General features: G+C 33.4%; 1 protein-coding gene across 3 annotated transcripts in view; it reads right to left on the reverse strand.

Moving 5' to 3' along the window:
• The window catches only part of LOC114324164 (uncharacterized), a 95,799-nt gene extending 88,174 nt beyond the window's left edge, over positions 1-7,625 (reverse strand). For 2 of the 3 annotated variants that reach the window (XM_028271915.2, XM_028271914.2), the window contains exon 1: positions 7,441-7,625. The gene's annotated coding sequence lies outside the window, so the exon portion shown is untranslated. Of the gene's footprint in view, positions 1-7,366 lie in introns of all 3 variants that reach the window. The other variant, XM_028271912.2, reaches the window with a different exon arrangement.
• Positions 7,626-26,106: the final 18,481 nt, after the last annotated feature.

Genomic DNA, 26,106 nt, shown 5'->3' on the forward strand with positions numbered 1-26,106 from the left:
CCAATACAACCACCGACAATACAACCGGAAGTTGTAACAGCTTATGGTGAACAACTGGAGAGAACTAACAATATCATCTACCTTGGTTATAATCTAAATTAGAACTGGGACATGAGCAAAGAAATTAGGATACATGAAGTAAAGAAACACAGACGTACTCACAATCATTTAATTTACTTCGACGACCGGTTTCGATCTCTACAATATACAGATCATCTTCAGGTCGGCGTTACAAGTGATTAAATGCTACAATTAAAGAAAGCCAGAGTTAGAACAGTGTCTGGTTGTATCAAAATGCTAATAGAAAGCCAAAATTTTGAAAGGTATGTAAATGTTGACATTTCAGAACAACAAACCAATACATACGTATGCACCCATATGAGCAAACAGGTACTCATAAGCACGCACACGCACACAGATGAATTAGGTTTATGACTATTTGTTAACTTAAATTAAATTTTAAATTTTGATCTACTTACATGCCGTTACAAGGGATGACTTGTAAGTTCATCAGTAACATGTTTAAACGTCCAGATTATGCTAGTAGGATAGCTAGGTGAAGGCCTGGGTAGGCGGACATGCTTCGTATGTCAAACCACAGTGTATTGGAATGGATCCTGAAGGCAGATGTGTGATGTGAAACAAGAAACAAGAGTATTCTTGTTTCATTGTACGTCTGTGTTTCTTTACTTCATTTAAAATGAACTCACATATTACTCCCATTCAACATTTAAATTAGGATACGTATAGAGAAGGCCAGATCAGCATACTTTAAGATGAAGAAACTTATGTGGAAACAATATTACTTTAAGTCTGAAAATTAGATTAGTGAGATGGTAGGCATTCTCTACTCTTTTGTATGGTGTCGAAGGTTGGACTTTAACACATACACTTCTCAAGAATCTGGAAGCCTTTGAAATCTGGGTGTAACGGAGAATCCTGCGAATAAGTTGGGTGAATAGAGTTCGAAAATAAGTTGTTTTGTATCGGATGGAAAAAGTTACGAAAGTCGTCAAAACAGTTAAAAATCGTAAACTTGAATATTTCGGCCATGTTATACGACATCCACAGAGGTAATATACCTACTCCTTTTAATAATACTAGGCAAGGTAGACGGAAGAAGAGGGCCAGGTCGAAGAAGAACGACATGGCTTAAAAACCTGGGAGAATGGTTTAACAGATTTCTGCATCCCTTTTCCGAGCTGCCGTCAACAAAATTCCTATAGCCAACTTGATGGCCAACGCTCGATAATCGAGCACGGCACATGAAGAATAAAATTAATAAGTAATAACAAAATATGTACTATATAACAAAAACATAGTTTGTAATATTTTGCTTAAGTATATTTCTGATAGTTAATTATTGTAAATTTATTAACCTGTTTTAATTTAATTAAAAAATAGACCGCTTAGTGCCTGACATTGCGATCATTGTTTTCTCGTGTAATTGTTTTTAACATACGTATCTCACACCGTAAACACATGTCCAAAGCTTAATGTTTTCTATTTATGACATCGTTGGGTTTAATTTAGAAACTATTTTAAAAAAAGAAAGTGACATACGGAAGTGCGGTGTAAGTATTTTCCAGGTTAGGTATCTCAAAACTAACAACATTGCAGTTCTGGCCTATATAAAAATTTGAAAAATTTTTAGGAATGAGAATTTGATTATGTTAGCATATTATTGGCTAATATTATATTAATATCTGGTTTTCAAATAATTTCAAATCTTAATGAAATAACTTTAAAAACGTGTTAAAAGTTCTCTTTTTTTTTAAATTTTTTATTATGATTTTAAGACCATACTACGAACATATTATTATGACCAGATCATCGATTTTTTTAAAATTTATTATTATGATTTTAAATTATTGAAATTGTTGGAAAACCAACTATAAGTTTATAAATGTCCCATTACTTTATGTTGTCAAAGGCAATACCTCCTTGACATTCAAATACCTTCCGGTTCCTCAAAAAAATCACTTCCGCTTCCGTACCCTCACTCAAAAATTAGTCTCAAAAAATGTAACCCCACGAAACACGTCGCTCTTAGCATTTTTTTCCACCGTAAGTTTCTCTTTCTCTATCTCCCTCTCACTCTCTTCATCTTATGTTCTACAAGAGTAAATAATTGTAACTAAGTGATAAGTGTTTTTGTAATTAAGTTAATAATAAATCGATAAAGAAGATGATAGAATAGAACCGGCAACCTACACCCAAAATACTGTAAATACTCAAATTCGACAGGTCGTCACAACGGTTTGACTCCCAACAGGAAATTTGTTGAACAACAGAAATAAAGAGGATGACCAACTAGACCATACTAAGAAATATAAAGAAAGATAAGTCATATACACAATTAAAAGAAAAAAGTTAGAATATCTCGGACATATAATGAGAAACGACAGTAAATATAGATTACTATAAATAATCCTGGACGGCAAAGTATTCGAAAAACGTGGAATTGGGAGAAGATGAATATTATGGTTAAAAAGCCTGAGAAAATAGTCCTCCATAACAACAACTAATCTATTCGGTAAATAAAATAATTATAGGCAGAATGATCGCTAATATTTTAAACGAATAGACACGAAAAGAAGAAGAAGACTTTTGTGTATTCTAGATACTTTTAAATATGTAAATGATAATTATTTTATAACAAGTTATGAAAGCAAAGGACAGTAACTAATTTATTGTTTCCAATAAAATATATAAGGTTCTAAATACATTGAACGTATTATGAGGAACGAAGAAAAGTTTTTGTTATTGGAGGTTATTATCCAAGAAACGATTTAAGGCATTAAAGATCCTGGAAGAAGAATCTTCTGACTTGTTAAGTTGCGTAAGTGGTTTAGAACAACGTAAACCGAACTGTTTTGCAGTGCAAAGAACATGGCTTGTACTGCATTGATGATTGCCAACGTCCGGAACGAAAGGACCAAATAAGGATCCCAAGAACAAGAAGAAGTAAATACGGATACTTTTATAGTGTTTTATTTTCTTCTATAATATTTCTTTATATTTATATTTATATTCTTTATATTTCTATTTATATTCTTCTATAATATTATCTTCTATAATATTTTCCAGCCTTAACTTAAATCAAAACAGGAAATGGGAAAACGGCAAGTTAACAATACAAAAAGCAAACTCACGTTTTGCTAGGTCTGGGACAATTTTTTAAACTAACCAAAATCAAATATAACTGAGTTAAAAGGGAATTTCGTACTTGGGAACACAATTAATTATGATCTCAATGGCGTATTGCGCCAGTGCCATCAAAAGTAAACAGCTTAGTAAGACTAAACTCCGTTAGCTTAACTGAGATTCATTTTGTCAGATTCGGAATAGGAATCATACAACACAAAAATTTCTACCTCACACTATTTTAACAGATCGAATAAACTTACTTTTTCATTAAAAAAAATAATTATTGTAAATAGTGGAGTGTATACTAAACTGTTTCGGTTATTATATTCAAAATATTTAATTTCAGCGCAGCCTGTATTATTAGATATTACACTATTATTATTGTTTCGTTGTTTGTTTACTTTTAATCTTGGCTATGAGCACGTGTGCTTGGTTGTATAGTAATTTCCAGCCACGTCTAGTCTGTCAAAATGTAATTAACTTCGCAAAAAATAATTACTAAAATTACTAAACAATTGTGTCTGAGATTAGCGAACCGACTATACCACCTAAAACGTCAAAGTACCTACCTTCTAGAAAAATGTGAAAAAACATTATGGTAATTGGTCTTTTCATAGCTCTGAGTTATCACTTCAAATGGGAAGTGAGTAAACTAGAACTGCCGTTGCTGTAAAAATAAAAAGACATGGCAGAATCTATATTATGCGACTGTAAGTTGCGCGAAGTATCTCCCGAAATAAAAAAAAATATGCCCCATTTGCAATTTACAAGTAAGACATATGCAACAAACAGAATAGTCAAAAATATCTAAAAACTGTTTTATTTTATAATTCTTTGTTATTAAATCGAAATAAACAAAAAAAAAAAATTTCGACCCTTTTGTTTGTTTTTTGTTTTTTGAGCAGTCTGCAAGTCGGTTCGCGGATTGGTGTAGCCAAAATTGTACCAGATTGCAAATTTATGACGGATTTCAATTCAGCATTAATAGTTATGTGGGTGAATTCGAGAAAACTAAAGAAAATTTATGTACTCTTAAACTACGATACTATTTATCCCGTGTTTGGAGTTTCCGTTGTGACTGAGTATTGAATTCCCCAATATAGGTTTTAAATACTACCGTTGTTAAGTGGAAATAAATTTTGAAGCTGCAAGGAAAAGTTTACTCAAGAATTTCTAAAACTTTGATAAAACTTTAACCAATGAATGAGTGCTATTGATCAACCAGTTTTGAGATTTAAATATTGATGTTGAAAATTGTAAAGTTTGAACTGTGGCCTGTAAAGAAGGTTCAGGAAAATGAAAATGTTATTTTCGTAATAACGAAAAGAGTCAGAGTGAAAATAGTCTTAAAAAGACTCAGTGACAGAGGCTGCAGAGATAGAAATAAGAACTATGTGCGATGAAGGATAGAGCTGTTAGGAGTTGAGGAAAAGAGAGGTAGAGTGTAAAACTGAGAGGAAGATGGAAGGACTGTATAGCAGAGAACTTGAGAGAGAAAGGTTTAAATGAAGAATAGACGATGGACAAAACTAAGTGGTGGAGAAGAATAAAAAACAGCGACCCCCGAGAAGGGAAAGTCTGAGAAAGAAGAAGAAGCTAGCGATTTTTTATTTCCGATTTTTGCTGATTTTACAAAATTTTGCACCTAAATGTTACTATTGCCATTTTATACTATTTAAATATTTGCTAGTGACAACAATGTATAAAAATGGCAAAATGGAAAATCTAAAAAATATATAAAATCAATTTTTTAAGAAAAATAAATATTTTTAATAGTACTTCCAAAAACTTGTTATTCAGCCACTATAAAATCCTACTTAGTATAAGTATATAAATAAAAATATATGAAACATCAAAATACTTTCAAGATTTAAAAAAAATCAACTTGCAAGATATATGAGAAATCGTAACGTAGTAAGCAAAACATTTTTCAGAAAATTGGAAAGAGGCGCAAATTTTAAAAAATTTAAATTTAGGTTGGAAAAACGCCAAATCTGCGCCCCTTACCACCTTTTTACAGTAGTGGGAGTTTCATATGCAGCATCCTTCTTATATTTCTCAGGACAGTAGCTTTTAAAAAACAACTTCGCTTAAACCTTCAATATTAAATTAAATTTTTAAGAATATTAGGTGATGCATGACAAGACATAATTTAAGGATAAAAATCTATACTTATAATGCAAATATTTTGTTTTTCTGATAACCATTTCCAAGATGAAAATAAAAAACTACGTTTAGTTTAAACTGCGGTTAATTCTGTTAATCTAGTAACTGTTCGAAAACACAGTTTTTTAAAACACATTTAAAACACAATATTTAGCTGTCATAGTTTACGTTTAAATAATGTGTTCTTCTAGTTTTCTTTTTCGATCTGAATCCGAATCCGACACCAATTTTTGTATTTGTTACAATTTTGGCTGCATTAATCATATGATAGATAAATTATGTAAAAATTGGAAAAATTAGGCTGTGTTTTTCGTTAAAGTTCGTTCAAGAGCCACGCAGCCTTTCCCTTTGCATAAAAGTAAGAATGGTGCGATGCTACGTCTTCTCTGTCCTTCATATGGTGTTGAATCGTGGACCTTGAACGAAGATATGTGTAGAAAATTGGAAGCATTTGAGATAAGGCTATATCAGAGAATTCTTAAAATCCCGTGGACTGACCGGGTCACAAATGAGGAGATCCTCAGAAGAATGAAGAAGAACCGAGACGTTTTCTTCTTCTTGATGTGCCTATCCGTGACGAATGTTGGCGATCATCATGGCAATCTTCACTTTATCTGCAGCAACGCGGAAAAGCTGCACAGATGTTGTATTGAACCAGGTTCTGAGATTCTTTAACCAGGATGTTCTTCTTCTTCGTGGACCTCGCTTTCCAAATATTTTTCCTTGCTTGTAGGAGGCTTGTAGGAGGGCATATCTGGATTCATTTCGCATAATGTGTCCAAAGTATTCCAACTTTCGAGATTTGATGGTGGTTAGTACTTCTCGGTTCTTCCCCATTCTTCTAAGGACCTCTTCATTTGTGACCCGATCAGTCCATGGGATTTTAAGAATTCTCCGATAAAGCCACATCTCAAATGCTTCCAATTTTCGGTACATATCTTCGTTCAAGGTCCATGATTTAACACCTTAAAACAGGACAGAGAAGACGTAGCATCTCAGCATTCTTACTTTTATACCAAGAGGTACTGACCACCATCAAATCTCGAAAGTTAGATTACGTTGGACACATTATGCAAAATTAATCCAGATATGCCCTAGTACGAGCCATCCTGCAAGGAAGAACATTTGGAAAGCCAGGTCCAGAAAGAAAAAGAACATCCTGGTTAAAGATCCTTAGAATCTGGTTGAACAAACATCTGTGCAGATAAGATAAATATTGTCATGATGACCGCCAACATTCGTCACGGATAGGCACAAGAAGTTCGTTAAAATATAAGCATAAAGAAGTTTCTGAACACAGTAAACTTAAAAAAAAATAGATACGTGTTATATTCTGATTATACGACGCACTGGGAAATTTCGGTAAATCGTAACAAATATATTCAATATAAGTAGCAAAACGGAGGTAGAAACTATTAACTAAACAAAAGAAAATGGATGTATGCAAAGGACGAAAATGAAAAGCAAAATAGGTACTAATACATACTTAAACATTAATAATGAAAATACACTAGGTCATGCCAAAAAATCGAAGCCATTGAGACTTGGCCTTGTAGAACATGCTATACATTCCATAAAATTAATACAGAATAATTAATAAGACAAAATACATAGTTGGAAAAGTAGGTCAGATTATAGAACGTTATGGAAACTACAACTGTGGCAAAAATAATCACATTTTCGGAAATCACCATAGTATAATTTATTATATGATCTATATATATTCAGTAAATGGTAATTAAGTTAGTAGGGTCTTTTTTGCGGTAGAGTAAAAGAGATTGGTCCAGAAAAATGGCATTACTGTTCCTCGTACAAAATTTAATCTAGCACTGAATCGACACATTTTTGTATTATCAAATTTACGTATTTTGCTCAGAATCCGCAGCAAATCCGATCTGCCAAACCGTATCTGGAGAAACACACTTCAAGCTTTGTTATATAAATAGACAACTCTCAAAGTCAGTGGTTACATAAAGCGTCGTGACGGTTAAAAAAAGATTTCCTCTTCGAAATAAATAATCCTCACTATTTTCTTATCACATATACTTACGAAAATTATGTTAGAAACTTAAAAACTACACTGTAAAATCACTTTTTTGTAAAAAAAATCAGTTAGGTACTAACCTAAGTAGAGCGTTAGTGAGTCGAAATCTGCGACTGACGATGTTCGGCACTGACTGCGTCCCAGAGTGCGTTGATAGCGTCGTAAGGCGTCTCTGGCCGCCAAGGCTATACCGAGAGATGCCCACGTCACAGCGTGATGGGGGCGCCGCGCCTTGCGGTACCCCCTGTAAACGTTACTTGTCGATGCCATTCAAGGCAGATTTTCTGTTTTTTGGAAGCTTACTTTCTTTTGGCAAGGATCCGGAATGAGTATTTTCGTATGTTGATTACCTATTTTGATATTAGAAGTAAATATTTGCTGGGACTATTACAGAAATTAGTCAAGAGAAAAAAGTCTGTTCAAACTCTCATAAACAGCTAGGGGTCGAAAAGATAAGAATTCTTGTCTTGACAATAACTTCTTGTCTTGTCTTGAGAAAAAATTAAGAAACTTAAAAAAATCTTGTCTTGACGTTTTCTTGACATCTTATATCTTGTCTTTGCTCAAGAAATTTCAAGATCTTGAAATTTCTTGATTACCCGGTCGGGTGATTCCACGGCGACCTTTTTACTGCGTTGCGTGCTAACACGGCCTCCGCTGCCACTGGGGGGAGTCCCTGATCTGCATTTGTTTCCTGACGAACCCAAAATTGATGTGTAATTGCATGCTTACAATAAGCATTTTGTATGTTTCGCACATATTCTAAGCTGAGCTGTCCAGGATTTCATAAAAATTGCTGAGCCAAATCGAAACAGTTTAGACATCGAAAAAGATTTTGATTATTTGGAGGATGAGATCGAGGTAGAAAATGCTATAAATGCTACTACAGTCAAACCCGCTTATTGGAATAGCCCTGGTGCGAAGAAAAAGTATTAGTATAACCGGGATATTCTAGTAACCGATCATTGGTGGCTAGTCAAAACATTTCGGGACCTCAAATTTATATTCCTTAAACCGGGATATTCTTATAACCGGTATTCTAATAAGCGAGTTCGACTGTACTTTAGATTTTAACTCTCCTGTAAGTAAAATTAAACACCTTGTAAAAAAAATCAAAAACTCAGGGCAAATGCAACTTAAACTTAACAGTGCTTGCGAGGAAATAAATTGTAAGATGACTATGCCAGAACTAGATGTGCCTACAAGATGGCATTCAACTTTCGAGATGCTAACATGGGGCTTAAGTGTAAAAAATGTTTAAAACTATACATATTTTGTGACAACAACCAAAATTTAAATAATTGGAAAATTTTAGATAAAGAATGGTTCTGATCAGTAAATTTTGTCAGTATCTGAGAAGGTTTAAAACACTTTCTTCAATTCTCGCAGGGGAAAAATATTGCACACTTCCATTGGTGGTAGTTGGAGTAAATTTACTTTTGGACAAACTGGAAATATGGGCCCATGAACTTAATAATAAAATTGGTAGAGACGCTACCGATGAGCAATTAATTTACTGCATTCAAGCTGCGAGAGATAAAATACTGAAACACTATAACAAAACTAATTGAATATACTGTAGTGTTGTTATTTTGAATCCTCGTCCTATAGACAAGGCGAAAACGGCGGGTTCGAAGGGAAAAATATTCCCATGAGATTTTTTTTGCATAATCACATTCGTGAGACATCCCAGAATAAGGTTCAAGAAGTCGCCCACGTGAAAAGTGGGCCAATTTTTCTTTAACATTTTTTTTTTTAATCAAATTGCAAGAATCAATATTTTTGGCCCAAACAATTTTTTCTTTAATTTTTTGGACCATTCTGGACAAAAAGGTCTCTTTGATCGTTTTGATCTTTGAAAAGTTGATCGTTTTCGACTTATAAGCAATTTAAAATTGAAAAAAACGAAAAATGGCGATTTTCAAGGCTTAATAACTCTGTTAAAAGTTATTATTATGAAAGTCAATATATGACTAAATCAAAGATTAAACCCCCCTACAAGATACTGAAGAAATTTTTGTCATTATTTTATTACTAAGCTGTTATTTTTAAGTAATAATAATTAGCGCCATGCACGTGTGCGGGGCTGTAAATGCTGAGTGCGAGAGAGAAGCCATTCCAGCAGTCCAATTGTGCACTCACATTTACAGCAGCGTCAATACGATCTAACCACTCATTGTTATTAATTAAAAATAACAGCTTAGTAGTCAATTAATGACACAGATTTCTTCAGGATCATGTAACGGCGACTTTAAACTTTGATTTAGTCACTTTCTGACTTTCAAAATAATAATTTTGACCGAGTTATTAAGTCTTAAAAATGGCCATTTTCGCGTTTTTCAAATTTTAACTTGCTTATAACTCGAAAAAGATCAACTTTAGAGAAAATTATAAGATACCTTTTTTGTTCAAAATGGTCCAAAAAACCTAAAAAAAATTAGTCCGGGCACAAAATATTGATTTTTGCAATTTGATTAAAAAAATTGTTAAAAAAAAATTGGCCCACTTTTCTCGTGGGCGACTTCTTGAACCTTATTCTGGGATGTCTCACGAATGTGATTATGCAAAAATATCTCATGGTAATATTTTTCCCAACGAACCCGCCGTTTCCGCCTTGTCTGATAAAGTAGAGGCATTTTCCTCTTCATCTTGGGAAAATCTTCTATAATCAGAGGCAGTACAAAAATTTGAACAAATATTAAAGCTAACTGCTTTAATAAATCCCAGAATGATCTATAGAATCCAATACCAGAGCCAGTACTTAATCTGAAAAAAGAAGATAACGAATTTGATTTAGATATTAGAGAGTTATCAAGTAAAATTCTATCCATCCGTTATTTTGACACGTAAACGCTATTTTTTTACGGTATAAGTTTTAACGTATATGTAATTTTAGAGTTATCAAGTGGTTGAATTTCTGCTTCACGTTAATAGTTGGCAGCTGTCAGTCAAATTTCGTATTTGACAGCACATAATTAAATTTGTTTAAATTTTTTTCTGTTTTTGTTTTATTTCACCCAAGATACATCTTTTGTAATTTTGACTTGTTTTGTACAATTTGGATTTCAAATTTTTCTAAAAAATATGGAAGAGATCTTATAACAGGCAATGTTACTTGAAGCCAATGACGATGATATAGAGTACTTAATACTAAATCTCGTTTTAAATGATGATAACGTTCAAAATCAAAATGTACATCCTGTCTTTAATTTCGATACCTTAGAACTTGAACAAGCCAAACAGTATTTTTGGTTTGAAAAACAGGATATTCCAAGAAGGCTTGTACAATTGTTAGGGATACCAGATATAATTGTAACAGAAACTGGCCATACCTGTACTGGTAAGTAATGCTGAGAGGAACTAAAACTTTAAACTCAACCAAACCAAAACAGTCAACCAAAACCAAGCGAAGAAAACAAAGAAAAAACACCTGTTAACATACAAAATAAAATTTCATAACACAACATATTTATTTATTACATGAACATGACAGAACTGAAATGGCCGAGTCACTCCGAGTCCTGCCGAATTGGTGCGATTCGCTGCTAACGTTACCGTATTTTAAGCCCGCTATCCGACCTACCGTAACGGAGCACGTTAACGTTAAAATCATTTCCGTTATTCAATATTCATACTGCGCATGCTCCATTGCTAAAATAACGTTACCGTATTCTCCTCGAGTTACTTGATAACTCTCTATTACCGTTGATTGAGATTACCGTACAATACCTCAATCAACGATATTACTTACCTATTTATGAAAGCTGATAATGATAATTTACAATCTTGGAAGTATGAAATTGAAAAATACTTAAATGAGCCTAGGTCAAAAGATTCTGAGAATATATATACTTGATTGGTGGAGAAGACACGAAAATATCTAACCGTCATTATCGAAAATGGCCAAGGATTTTCTCGGAACGCCAGCAACATCTGTACCTGCGGAAAGGCTATTTTCAAGAGCAACTTTAACAATAACAAAGCCAAGAAATTAGCTAGGCGTTGACTCCATAAGAAGTGTTATCTGCAATAATTTATGGCTTTTCCGATTTAAAAATGTGCTAAATTTGTTATTTAAAATAAAATCTAGTTTTTATTATTAGGTAGTCAAGATATTTCAAGATTTCTTGTTTTCTTGACAAGAAATCTTGGTATTGACATAAAATTTCTTGTCTTGTCTTGAAATCTAAAATTACTTATTGTCTTGATCTTGTCTTGAAATCAAGACAATATCAAGACAAGATCTTGAAATTTTCAAGAAGTTGGCGACCCCTATAAACAACCTAATTATAAATAATTATGTAGTAACCATTATGGATTTGGTTGAAGATCAGAGAAGAAATAGCAGAGTGCTAACCGGGATAAACTACTCCATTAACTTTTCCAAGTAAACTCATTATGACAAATATACCAAATGTAAGCCTATCAAGGATAAACAAAAACAAAAACAAGGATAAGGTACTCCAGTAATACTTCCTAGTAAACCCATCATGATAAATGCACCAAAAATAAGACCCTCAATCCCTTACAGACTACGGTCAGAGGGTGCCAATAATCTCTGGGAGATGTATAAAAATTGGAACATAAAATGTTAGAAGCATTTTTCGGATTGGTAAGCTGGAAGCATTTTGCAGATTGACAAAAGATAAGTTACATTAATTACATTACTCCGAACATAAATATCATCAAACCCACTAACATGGAGTCCGAATCATAGTACATAAAGATGTAGACAAAAGTACAAATGAATCAGTTATAGGCATGGTTCTTTTATTGCAGAAAATATTGAAGCTACAGCTGTAAATATCAAAAGGAAAAAGGGATATGATACATATATATATATATATATATATTGTTGTGATCTTGATTATTGATATGAGATAATATTTTCATATGTCATTTAATTTAATCAATGCATTAATAATAATCTAATTAATTTACCAGATCACATATCAATATGTTTTCAATCTCAGGGCTTTTTATAAAATTAATTACTTACATACGTGGCTTCTAAGTATTTCTTAATGGTTCCTAATCGGGATAGGAAAGAAAAGAGTAAAATAATAACACATATGGGTTACAATTGTAATCAAAATATTGTTTATTTTATTTAAATGGCAATCACTGCTTAATATTTGCTATATCTTATTATTCTTAAACATAACATTTACACATGGGAATCTTATTTCCTTTTGATTTCCAATTGAAAGTTTTTATTAACATTTAACTATTATGATTTATTAGCAACAATTCTATTTAAGTTTGATGAAGCTTTTCTGATATTATTGATTATGTTTCTTCAATTTTAAATGTGGTATTTACTACGAAAAACCCATACATTCATGTCCAAACAAATGAGACTGACCTTTTTTTTGTGCACTGAGAATGTCTTCACACAAGACCCGTTTCCTGCTATCCTTGGCTGCAATCAAAACCTCGTCCTGGCTTTCAGTAATGTTCTCCTCTGAAACTAGCTCGTATAGCTCTCGTTTCCTGCTTCTGTCGTGATGCTGTGTTCTACCTTTTTCGAAACTGCAATCAGCTACCGGGAACTCTTGGCTCAAAGAGGTTCTTTTACTCTCAACCTGGCCTACCTCTCGTTCTACGATAGATACTCCACACTCACGGAACTAAGGCTTTCTCACTCTCCGTACACTACCGTCTACTACTCGACTTCACTTCTCGACAGCTCGAAACATTCTGCTCTCTATTTGTCATTCATTCCCCTACTTTCTAAATATCCCTTCCAGATTCACAAATCAAAATTCCACCACCAACTCTCATTCGTAATATTCCTCAAAACCAATTTTTAAACTTTCTAAATATGCTTAATGGATTTCAAAGAAAATAGTTAATTCCCATTCTAAAATAACTTTCTACTATATACAAATTTTAATGACCTATTCTCTATTTCCACTTAGTCTTATTTAGCATCGGCTAATGACCGATCCTTCCGCGAACAAACGATAATGACCTATTAACGATTTCACTTGAGTCTTATTTAATCACTTCTTAAAATTAAATATAACAATTTGTTGTATACAGGTTGTTCTAAATTTATATGCCCGTGGTTGAGAAAATTGAAAATATTTTATATTAAATTGAATTCTGTTTATAATTATCAAATTTTAATTTTCATATCACATAGAAATATAACAAATCCCCGCCTTGTATTCGATAAAATTTATCTGCATTTTTAAATAAATTTTCTCGAGGCAAAACCAACTCCCTGTATATTTCCTTACTTTAATCTACGTCTTATACCCCTTCTTCTTGTATTACTCTAATTAGTCCCACCTGTAGAGTAATTGTTTCCTTTTTTTCAGTGTCCTCATCCTGTGTTAGAGTGTCGGCTATTATGTTGTTTTTCCCTTTTTCCCATATCAATCTTCTGTCTTTTTCCTCAGATTTTTCACATACTTTTACCGTGTATTCTGCATCCTCGTTTTCATATGCCTCCTCTTCAAATGCCACTGTTTCGATCATATCTTTTTCGCTTTCATTTGTTAGCTTTATTTCTTCTTCTCCTGAGCTCATCTCTTCTTTTGAGGAATCCCAGTTTTCTTTTGCTTTTGATACTCTCAATTTTTCTTCTTCTGGGCTCAACTCTTCTTTTGAGGAGCCACAGGTTTCATTTTCTTTTGTCTTTTTCTGACTTTTTCTCCCTTTTCTTCTTTGTCCTTGCTTCGTTGCCAAATTCATTTCCACTGTTTGTTCTTTACCTGATTCGTCCGTATTTTGTTTCTCCTGTTCCTTGTCCTGTTCTTCTTCTTTTTCTTCTGTTAGATTCATCGTATTATTTTTAAAATCTATCACTACATGTTTTTCTGCCAATTCGTCAACTCCTACTATCATGTCATGTGACATGTTTGGCATTATTACACATTGTAGTGCATACATCTTCTTACCCAGTCGTACTATTACTCGTATGCCTTCATTTATAGTTGCCAATGTCCGTTTGTTTGCGCCCACTAAATTTACCCTAGGTATTTTGTAAATTAAATTTGTTAAGTTAACTTCTTCTATTAGTTTTCTGTTGACCAATGTTATTTCAGATCCAGTGTCTATCATAATTTTAATTGGTTTCTCGTTGATAAATCCATCCACAAATTTTAAATTAACTCCATTTTTCTTTTCGTTGTTTCCTGCCAATTTAATAAACTCCTTGGGGTGACAAAAGATTCCTGTTTGATTTTTGGTTTTTAGTGAGCGCCGTCGTGAAAAGACGCCGGTTGCTCATCGTTGTTTATATTTTCGTCATAATGTCTCTCTCCGTCATATTCATCTGTCTGGGTATTATTTACTTCTCTTCTATTTTCTCTTGGTCTGTCGGATCTGTTTCGGTTTTCTCGATATCCCTGTTCATTTTGTCTACCATTATTTCTGTTTTCTTGATTTGAGCGTGTGGTGTTTCTATTCTGGTATTCTCGATTTCTATCCTCATTCCATTGCCTATTTCTTTGTTCATAATTTCCTCTTCCGTTGTCTCTATTTTCGTTTTCCCTTCTGGGATTAAATTCTCGTCTTGTATAGTCCCTCCTATTTTGATTTCTATCTCTGTAATCCTGTGTTTCTCGGAGCCTGTAATCTTCTCGCGACCTTCTTGATTTTCTTTCTCTTAAACGTGATTCTCTTATTTGTAGGAATTGGCATAAACTATCTATGTCTTTGTAGTTTTGCAATGTGATATGGTCTTCCAGCGTTTCTTCGAAATGTCTTGCAATCAGTTCGACTAATTGTTCCGATGAGTAATTATATTGTAGATGTTTTGCGTTATAGTAAATTTGTAATGCATATGTCCTTTCTGATATACCCATCCTATCATTGTATTTCCCATTTTGCAATTCCTTGTTAATTTCCAATTGTTGGACTTTTCCCCAGAAATAATTCAAAAATTTTTGTTCAAATTGTTGCCAACTGTCAAATTATTCTTCTTTGCAATCGAACCATAGGCTTGCTTCATATTTTAGATGGTTTCTGATAGTTTCTTTTGCTGTTTCGAAATTTCCGATGTGCTGTATTTTCTTTTTCAGGCTATTTATGAACGGCACTGGGTGTAATCTTCTTACATCCCCGCCAAACCTTATCTTCACGTCATCTGTGCTATGTATAACATTTTCTCTTCTTTCTCCTACATTTTGTTGAATATTGATTTCCGCAATCTTTCTTTCCATTTCTTCTCTGATTGCTTGAATAGCGTTTTCAAACTTGTTTTCCACATTTTCTATTTCCTTTTTCTGGCCATTCGTTAACTCCTCCATTTTGTTTTGAATTATCATTTCTTGTTCTTTCATGTGGTCCTTCATTCTAATTTCTTGTTCTTGCATGTGATCTCTAATTTTCATTTCTTGCTGTTCTATCTCGTTTTTCATTGTTGTCAAACATCCTTTTATTTCCTTTTCATACTTTTCTATGCGTTCCTCTATTTTCTTATTGTTCTCTTCTATTGCTTGTTTTGTTTCCTTTTGATTGTCATCCATTTTTTGATCCACTTTATCCATTTTCTTTGATGTTTCTTCCTGATTTTTATCCATTTTTTGTTGTGTTTCATCCATTTTCTGTTCCATTCTTTGTGACTGGAGTTGCATCATTTGTAATATTTTATCTATTCCTGATAATTCTTGCTGTTCTGATGCCATGATTGTCTTGTCTAAAATATCTTCTTGGTCTGAATTATTCTCTTGATTTGAATGTTCTTTTTGTTTTTTGTTGTCTTTGCTTTGGCTTCTTGTCACAGACATTTGTTTTCAAGAAGTACTGTCCCCGCCAAATATGAAATTTTACTAGTATGTTACCAAGACGACTTTTTCTCACCCAAATATTATAAATTGTCAATAAATATATCAAATGTAAATATCGTAAAAATAAAATATTAAATCAGTCATGTAAAATTTGTACCTAAAGAGATCTAAAATTTTATGTTATCAAATGTAAGTATCTCACTTTTTACCACAGGCATATAAATTTTCAAATACCGGCTTTACTCTTTCTATCCTTCAAATTTGCCACTAGAAATACTTTCAAAATGCTTTCCACGTTGGACGACAGTTGTTGTGATCTTGATTATTGATATGAGATAATATTTTCATATGTCATTTAATTTAATCAATGCATTAATAATAATCTAATTAATTTACCAGATCACATATCAATATGTTTTCAATCTCAGGGCTTTTTATAAAATTAATTACTTACATACGTGGCTTCTAAGTATTTCTTAATGGTTCCTAATCGGGATAGGAAAGAAAAGAGTAAAATAATAACACATATGGGTTACAATTGTAATCAAAATATTGTTTATTTTATTTAAATGGCAATCACTGCTTAATATTTGCTATATCTTATTATTCTTAAACATAACATTTACACATGGGAATCTTATTTCCTTTTGATTTCCAATTGAAAGTTTTTATTAACATTTAACTATTATGATTTATTAGCAACAATTCTATTTAAGTTTGATGAAGCTTTTCTGATATTATTGATTATGTTTCTTCAATTTTAAATGTGGTATTTACTACGAAAAACCCATACATTCATGTCCAAACAAATGAGACTGACCTTTTTTTTGTGCACTGAGAATGTCTTCACACAAGACCCGTTTCCTGCTATCCTTGGCTGCAATCAAAACCTCGTCCTGGCTTTCAGTAATGTTCTCCTCTGAAACTAGCTCGTATAGCTCTCGTTTCCTGCTTCTGTCGTGATGCTGTGTTCTACCTTTTTCGAAACTGCAATCAGCTACCGGGAACTCTTGGCTCAAAGAGGTTCTTTTACTCTCAACCTGGCCTACCTCTCGTTCTACGATAGATACTCCACACTCACGGAACTAAGGCTTTCTCACTCTCCGTACACTACCGTCTACTACTCGACTTCACTTCTCAACAGCTCGAAACATTCTGCTCTCTATTTGTCATTCATTCCCCTACTTTCTAAATATCCCTTCCAGATTCACAAATCAAAATTCCACCACCAACTCTCATTCGTAATATTCCTCAAAACCAATTTTTAAACTTTCTAAATATGCTTAATGGATTTCAAAGAAAATAGTTAATTCCCATTCTAAAATAACTTTCTACTATATACAAATTTTAATGACCTATTCTCTATTTCCACTTAGTCTTATTTAGCATCGGCTAATGACCGATCCTTCCGCGAACAAACGATAATGACCTATTAACGATTTCACTTGAGTCTTATTTAATCACTTCTTAAAATTAAATATAACAATTTGTTGTATACAGGTTGTTCTAAATTTATATGCCCGTGGTTGAGAAAATTGAAAATATTTTATATTAAATTGAATTCTGTTTATAATTATCAAATTTTAATTTTCATATCACATAGAAATATAACAATATATATATATATATATTAGAGCGGAGTAATTTTTTTTGTCATCGGGTCACAATCAGTTTCTGATTCTAGAATGAATTCTGTGAAAAAAAAACTTTACATCATAGGTATCTGATGAATTTCGAGGCGCCACATTTTTCATTTTAGTTTTGAGGTACATCAGAACTCGTCATTTTACGACTTCTGATGTACATTGAGGTTGATTATGGACAAAATTTTAACTTTTTTTATTACGGAAAAGTGTATTTTTGTAGCTTTTGAGACGAGGAATCTATTTTTGATATCTATTTGTACCAAAAACACTCACCAGGGGGCGCTACAATGCAATTTTTGTCATTTTACGACTACTTTTTTGGATAAAACAGTGTTAATATTATTTTTTCAACGTTTTTATTTAATAAGCCCTGATTTTATGTTACAAAAAATAGGTAATATTAATTAGTTTATTATAAACTTTACTAAAGAATATTTTGCTTAATTAAATTTATTTGAAATACCTATAATAAATTAGATGTTTTTGAGTAACCAAACCACTCAATTTTGGATCAAAAAAAATTTGGATCTTCGATTTTTCTAAAACTTGATGTATAGCTTCTGAGGAACGTAAAAATAAGCTCAAGCTGAAACATTTAAGCCCGAACAGTCTTCTTATTTTTTCTCAATTTGTATATTTTATCATAAAGTATCAATGGAAAAATATAAGGTATTAATACGAGGGACTCAAAAATGTCATTATAAGGCATTATAACAAATTATTATAATTCAAAACGAGATTTTGGTCAAATTTTGGTGTAGAAAACGTTAGAATGCCGTTTCTTACATTTTCCTCCATTCCCAAAATATTGTATACTTCGATTTTGCTGATCATCTTGGCAATATTTTGCCAAGCATAATTCCTGTCCTTTGACATGTTCTACGTATCGGACTTATGACTTATTAAAATGTCCAGTTGGTGATAAATAGTAGTCTGATTTTCGCAAATGTGTGAGTGTTTAATGAAAGGGTAACAAATCAATTGGAAGTTCTGACAAAATATATGGGACGTTTTCGTAGTCTGACGTTCCAAACCTTAACCTGTTTCACAAAAACTTCCCTTGTTCCAGTGTTCCCAAAGATCAAAGTTTGTCCGACTAGACACCGTTAAGCTATTAACAAATTTTCAGCTTGCTATTAATCAACTATTTTTTTGTACGCGCGATCCAGGCCTGTATACTTTTAGAGCGCTCACTTCCGCCTTTATCTTAATTGTAAGAATTTTATACCTTTTTTGTCTTGGAGTTACATGACTGCGGGCTCTTAAATCTCCTTCGCTGATTTTTGTAACTCATAATTATACACAATAATTGTTTAAAACGATTTTAGACAATATTTGTTACATTGCAAACCGCTACAAGTAATATTACAATTGGTTGAAGTTTTTATCAATTTCCGCGCCCAAATCATAAAAATCTCACAAACACATCACCGGGGATTACGGCTTTTAGATATGACATTGGTGAAGCAAGTTGTAAACCTTTAGAGATGTTTCTATGTAATCTCGTGAAATATTGATGGGCAAACGTTGGAAATTATAAGTATTTTAGCGTGGGTTACTAGTCTTCTTACTAGTACTTCAACAGTAGTTTTGTAATCGTAGGATATTCAGTTATAATTTGTTCCGCAAGTTCAGAGTTTATTAGGTAGATGCATATTCTGTTATTGGAGATTCTTGAGGCTAAGCAAAGGTTTATGGGACTAACAATGTTACCTATGTACTTGACATATTCGAGTAGTAGTAAATTTGGTTCTGCATTGATTAGTACCTATGGTTTGCTCTTTTTGGATAGGTATTTAGGTTTCGGCTTTGACATAGTAACAGTTGCATGTGAACTAGAAATATTACTGTTAGAGTTGAGTTCAGACATGTTGTTGCTATCTGTTACTTATATAGTCAAAAGTACTGGACTAATTTGTAGCGTTAATGTTTTTATACCATTGAATGTAGCCATTCAATGGCTACATCACTGTACGGCAAAACATCACTGTAACACTATAACATAGAATATTATTAGGTAAACATCTATTACTGATCGAGGTTACAATTTTCTCTTGATGATTAACACTTTACACAACAGTTGATACTTACTATCTGATGAGTAAATAGTATTATAAACTAGTATTTAAGGTAATAATAGCAAAAATCGACACTAATTTTCAGATCGGTACGTAAACGATCTGACGCTTATTTGACAGTCAAATTAAAATTTTAATTGGTTAATTGAACTAAAGCTAATACCAAACCCTTCTTTCTGTGCATCATAGTTTGTCGAATTCTCTCGATCGTGATTATTATAAATAGAAGTCAGAAAATTATGTATTCATTGAAGAATAGTTACATACTTTCACAATGTCAAGAGAAGAAATTACAATTGTCATTCTAGGTTAGTTACAATTGTCATATTTCGACATTTTATCGTTGACGCACTGAAAGAAGGGTTTGGAATTAACTGTATGTATTTTTAGTATGTAATACGTTCGTATTAGTAGGGGAGACAGGTGTGCTAAATTGGCACTTACTCGAGCGTTATGGAGACCTATTGGATTGTGAAAATTAAGTCCGAAAACCAAAAAAACTTAAGTCAAGTTTTCCATTTTACTGGAGACTTTCCATTTTTTAGTTTAAATTTCAAAAATCATTTTTTCCGATTACAGTGCCATCTATCCATAATTCGAAAAAATGTCTCGAATAAAAGTTACTTATTTTTACCTAAGAAATCCAAATCTGCAATAAAAAAATGGGGAATCCTATTTTAAGGTTTTAAAGTAACCCCCCACCCCACCACCGTGGGTGGTCGTGTTTGATGTCATTTGATACATCTTTAAAAAATATTGAACACATATTCTTTAGTTTTTTGATCTCATATTCATTTCGCGAATTATCGCGGGGTTCCTATTTAAAATTTTAAAGTTACCTACACTCCACCTCTGTCCGTGGGGTGTCGTGTTTGGTATCATTTGATAGATTTGTGAAACATATTGAACACGTAGTTTTCAGTTTTTCGATCTGACGTTCATTTCCGACGATCAAAGTTGTAAAACTTTGTGACTCATCCATTTCCTTACGGATCTGCTCAAATCGCAAGATTTTTTTAAATATACTGCATGTACTTAACTTACCTTACCTTAATCTGATGATTTTGAGATTTTCTAAGGATAAATTCTTTCGGACCCCCCTTAACGAAATCCCCTGTAGTTACAGTCCATATAATATATATTATGGTAGGGGTACATTTACAGGGTACAATGTTTCTCCCCATGTGATATTCTAATGTGCTCGAGTAACTGCAGAAATCCCCGCTTGGGCTCCCCTACCTAATATAAAAGTAATTGCTTAAGGTCTAGTTAATTATTATATTTTAATTAATTTCATTAACAGAATTATTAATTTTTTTAAATTTCATAATTATCAAGTTAATGTTAAATATTTTTAATAACACAAAATTAATATCTACCAAATAAAAATAAAAGAAAAAATAATAATATTAACATTGCTTTACTCACAAAATGACGCAAATTGCGCTGTAGCTCCCCCTGGTGAGTATTTTTGGTACAAATAGATAAAAAAATGAATTCCTGGTCTCAAAAACTACTAAAATACACTTTTTCGTAAAAAAATGTTTAAAATTTGTACACAATCACCCGCAATCTACATCAGTAATCAGAAAATGACAACTTCTGATGTTCATAAAATTGCATTGTAGCGCCCCCTGGTGAGTGTTTTTGGTAGAAATACATATCAAAAATGGATTAATCGTCTCAAAAACTACTAAAATACACTTTTTCGTAAAAAAATGTTTAAAATTTGTACACAATCACCCGCAATCTACATCAGTAGTCATAAAATGATAACTTCTGATGCTCATAAACTTGCATTGTAGCGCCCCCTGGTGAGTGTTTTTGGTAGAAATACATATCAAAAATGGATTGCTCGTCTCAAAAACTACTAAAATACACTTTTGCGTAAAAAATGTTTAAAATTTGTCCACAATCAAACGCCATGTACATCAGAAGTCATAAAATGACAACTTCTGATAATTATAAAATTGCAATGTAGCGCCCCCTGGTGGGTGGTTTTGGTGCAAATAGATAACAAAAATGGATTCCTCGTCTCAAAAGCTACTAAAATACACTTTTCCGTAAAAAAAAGTTTAAAGTTTGTCCACAATCAACTGCAATGTAGATCAGAAGTCATAAAATGACAATTTCTAATATTCATATAATTGTATTGTAGCGCCCCCTATTGAGTGTTTTTGGTAGAAAAACATATTAAATTTAAATTTCTCGTCTCAAGAAATACTAAAATTCTCTTTTCCGTAAACAAAGTTTAAAACTTGTCCACAATTAACCGCAATGAACATCAGTAGTCATAAAATGACAACTTCTGACGTTCACAAAATTGCATTGTAGCGCCCCCTGGTGAGTAATTTTGGTAAAAATAGATATTAAAAATGGATTCCTCGTCTCAAAATCTACTAAAATAAACTTTTCCGTAATAAAAAAAGTTGAAATTTTGTCCACAATCAACCTCAATGTACATCAGAAGTCGTAAAATGACGAGTTCTGATGTACCTCAAAACTAAAATGAAAAATGTGGCGCCTCGAAATTCATCAGATACCTATGGTGTAAAGTTTTTTTTTCACAGAATTCATTGTAGAATCAGAAACTGATTGTGACCCGATGACTTTTTTTTTGTCATATAAATTACTCCGCTCTAATATATATATATATATATATATATATATATATATATATATATATATATATATATATATATATATATATATATATATGCACCTACATCCCGAAACGAGGAGGGAGAACTAGAAAAATTCGATGATCACTTTTGTCAAGCATTACACACTAATGTTCATATTTCCTACTAGTGTGTACTATTTGACTATAATACTACTGAAACATGTTAAATGTTGACTAATGAGAACACGAACAGCTGATAAGAATAGCTGAAGACAGAGAGGAGTTTGAAATTATATTAGCCAACCTCCACTGAGGACAGGGCACTATAAGAAGAAGAAGAAGAAGAAGAAGAAGAAGAAGACGACGAAGAAAAATAAGAAGAATTAGAATTGGAGATTTAAATGTCAAATTCGGCAAAGAAGAATACTAGTACTTGATTGGAGGACACAAACTTGTCAAACGTAATAATAAATGGGAGAAATATTTAGGTTACCTAATACAAGAAAAAAAAGTGGTAATCATAAATACATTTTATAAACTATAACATAAAGTTTACTTTCACCTTACAATTACATATCTCAAAAGTTCTTTTTTCCGCTGGTGACACCTTCAAAGCTGTCTGTGATAGATTTTCTGTACATTTTCTCCACTCCGTCCGGACCACGGTCAATCCTTACATGTCTCTCATCTTGTTTCTCTTTTCCTGTCTATTTCGAGTATTTTTTTCTGCGCCTTCTTCTTGATTCGTGAACCCGGTTGACAAGTCTACTATCCATTCCATTCCATTCTGCAAATGTGTCCTTACCAACTTCGCTGGTTACTCTCCATAGTATTTATTATAGGTTCCTGTTCAGATTCAGTTCAAATTCAGTCCTTATTTCATCATTTCTAATTCTATCAAATAGCTTATGTTGCCTTGTCCATGTTTTACTTACATATAGTATTACTGGTTTAGCTTGTAACGGGTAGTTCTTTTAAGGACGACAGACTCAGTAAAACACAAGTTAGAAATAAAGCAAATATATTAAAGATAATTATATACAGTTTAAAACAAACAAAATAAAATATAATTCCATCTTCTGCAAAGGAAAAACAATATTAAACTTTATTATATCCATCCGATCATATCAGCAACATTAAAATAATACGATAAACCATATGTACAATAACAACATTGCTACGTTAAATCAACATAGCCTGGAGACCGCATTTTACTACAATGCAGTCACTTGCTCCTTGCTACTACCGCATACTGCGATAACGATTGCGGCAAAACTCCACGTCACTACGGTGGCGTCTACCTCTAGGCATAGTTCCACCTCACAAACGGTGCATCTTTGCCAAGCCAGCTAAAGCTCGTTCAATACGCGAGCATCAGCTGTTGAGCCATAGTTAGTTCAATACGCTAACCATGACTGATTTTCTCATTCTCCTAGCTCGCCTTAAATATGCTCTCGATGCCCTCTCCTTCGGTTTCCCCCCAGCGGTGCTATGAAGAAGGAATGCGCAAACACGGACACTCCGTCGGTCGTCTCTGGTAATAGCAGCTCATCGCTTGCCGAGGTATCATATCGTTACACCCCCTTCTCTTTGGAAAACAAAAAAAATGTAGCATACATTTTTTTTGTGCCGTGTGTGCAACACGGCTTGGACTCATCATCGGTGTGGTCTTGGTCGGTTCTTCCTTACTTCGTAGACTGGTCCTGGATGGCTGTCAAGAAGATGCTTCCCTCTGAAGATCTTGGTCGTGGTCCCCTCATATCCATTGGGACAGTGTACCAAGGCTTTTCTACAGCAAATGGTCACATTCTTCCTGCTGGCTGCATCTGCGACGGTTTACTCTTAAGGCATGTACTTTCTGTCGATTTTCTTTTCACAAACTGGTCTGGGATGATTGTCAAGAAGATGTTTCCTTCTGTAGATCTTGTTCGTGGTCCCCTCAAATCCATTGGGACAGTTTACCAATGTTTTTCTACAGCAGATGGTCACATTTTTCTTGCTGGTATCATCTTTGACGGTTCCATCAACAATGTCGTCTTTTTCGGTGATTCGTAAATCGGTCTCGGATGACTGGCTAGAAGGTGCTTCCTTCTGTAGATCTTGGGCGTGATCCCCTCAACTCCATTGGGACAGTATGCCAAGGCTTTTCTACAGCGAACGGTCGCATCTCTTCCTGCTCGTTGCATCGGCGATGTTTATTTTCGGATCATTCTCGATTTGGTTCATTTTCGGTTCCTTAATAATCTGAAAACAAAGAAGCTTAATCATCTTTGAACGGGTTTTATTTATATATCCACGACGTGGACCTGTTACTGAGTCTGTGTCTTTATTTGTCGGCATTTTTGGTATTTTCCGGGTGTCGAATAACGACGTTTACTTGTGTATATTTCTAATTTTTGCTCGGGCGCCATTTTGTAACGGGTAGTTCTTTTAAGGACGACAGACTCAGTAAAACACAAGTTAGAAATAAAGCAAATATATTAAAGATAATTATATACAGTTTAAAACAAATAAAATAAAATATAATTCCATCTTCTGCAAAGGAAAAACAATATTAAACTTTATTATATCCATCCGATCATATCAGCAACATTAAAATAATACGATAAACCATATGTACAATAACAACATTGCTACTTTAAATCAACATAGCCTGGAGACCGCATTTCACTACAATGCAGTCACTTGCTCCTTGCTACTACCGCATACTGCGATAACGATTGCGGCAAAACTCCACGTCACTACGGTGGCGTCTACCTAGGCATAGTTCCACCTCAAAAACGGTGCATCTTTGCTAAGCCAGCTAAAGATCGTTCAATACGCGAGCATCAGCTGTTGAGCCATAGTTAGTTCAATACGCTAACCATGACTGATTTTCTCATTCTCCTAGCTCGCCTTAAATATGCTCTCGATGCCCTCTCCTTCAGTTTCCCCCCAGCGGTGCTATGAAGAAGGAATGCGCAAACACGGACACTCCATCGGTCGTCTCTGGTAATAGCAGCTCATCGCTTGCCGAGGTATCATATCGTTACAAGCTATGGCTTTATACACATGTAATTTTGTATTTTGTCCTATGTAATTTTTCCTTAGTATACATAGTTTTATTGATGGCATAATATATTTTTTGCACGATTGATCATTTTTGACTGTTTACCGTGACAGATTTTACGTCAGTAGGTGACATTTACTAGCAACTCGACGGTAAGTAATCCAACTCGACGGTAAGTACTCCAACTCGACGGTAAGTAATTCACTTACCGTCGAGTTAAAAAATCTCTTAATTTTAATTTATTTTTTGAAAGAATAAAGAAAACTAACGAATTATTTATTAATATTGAAACTTATGGTACAATTTGTTAAATTATTTAATGAAATCCCACTTGTTTGGGCTGTGGTTTCACTTCTAACAGAAACTCCTGCAGAATCGCATACATTAGTAGTATTACTAGTATTGCACAATATTTTTTCGGCAAAATCTATTTTATTTTGAAGAGAATCTTCTACATGACGCTTTAATCCGAGGACATCAACACCTTGATTAGCCAAAAGCGTTGCTGATGTCTTCCTGAACGAATGGCCAGTATAGTTCTCGGGATTAGGCAAATTTAAGAATTTGGCAATTTGAGAAGGCCAGCCCCTGATTGTCCCTTTCTCTATT

The sequence above is a fragment of the Diabrotica virgifera genome, chromosome 1 (assembly GCF_917563875.1).
Source record: "Diabrotica virgifera virgifera chromosome 1, PGI_DIABVI_V3a".
Taxonomy (NCBI): domain Eukaryota; kingdom Metazoa; phylum Arthropoda; class Insecta; order Coleoptera; family Chrysomelidae; genus Diabrotica; species Diabrotica virgifera.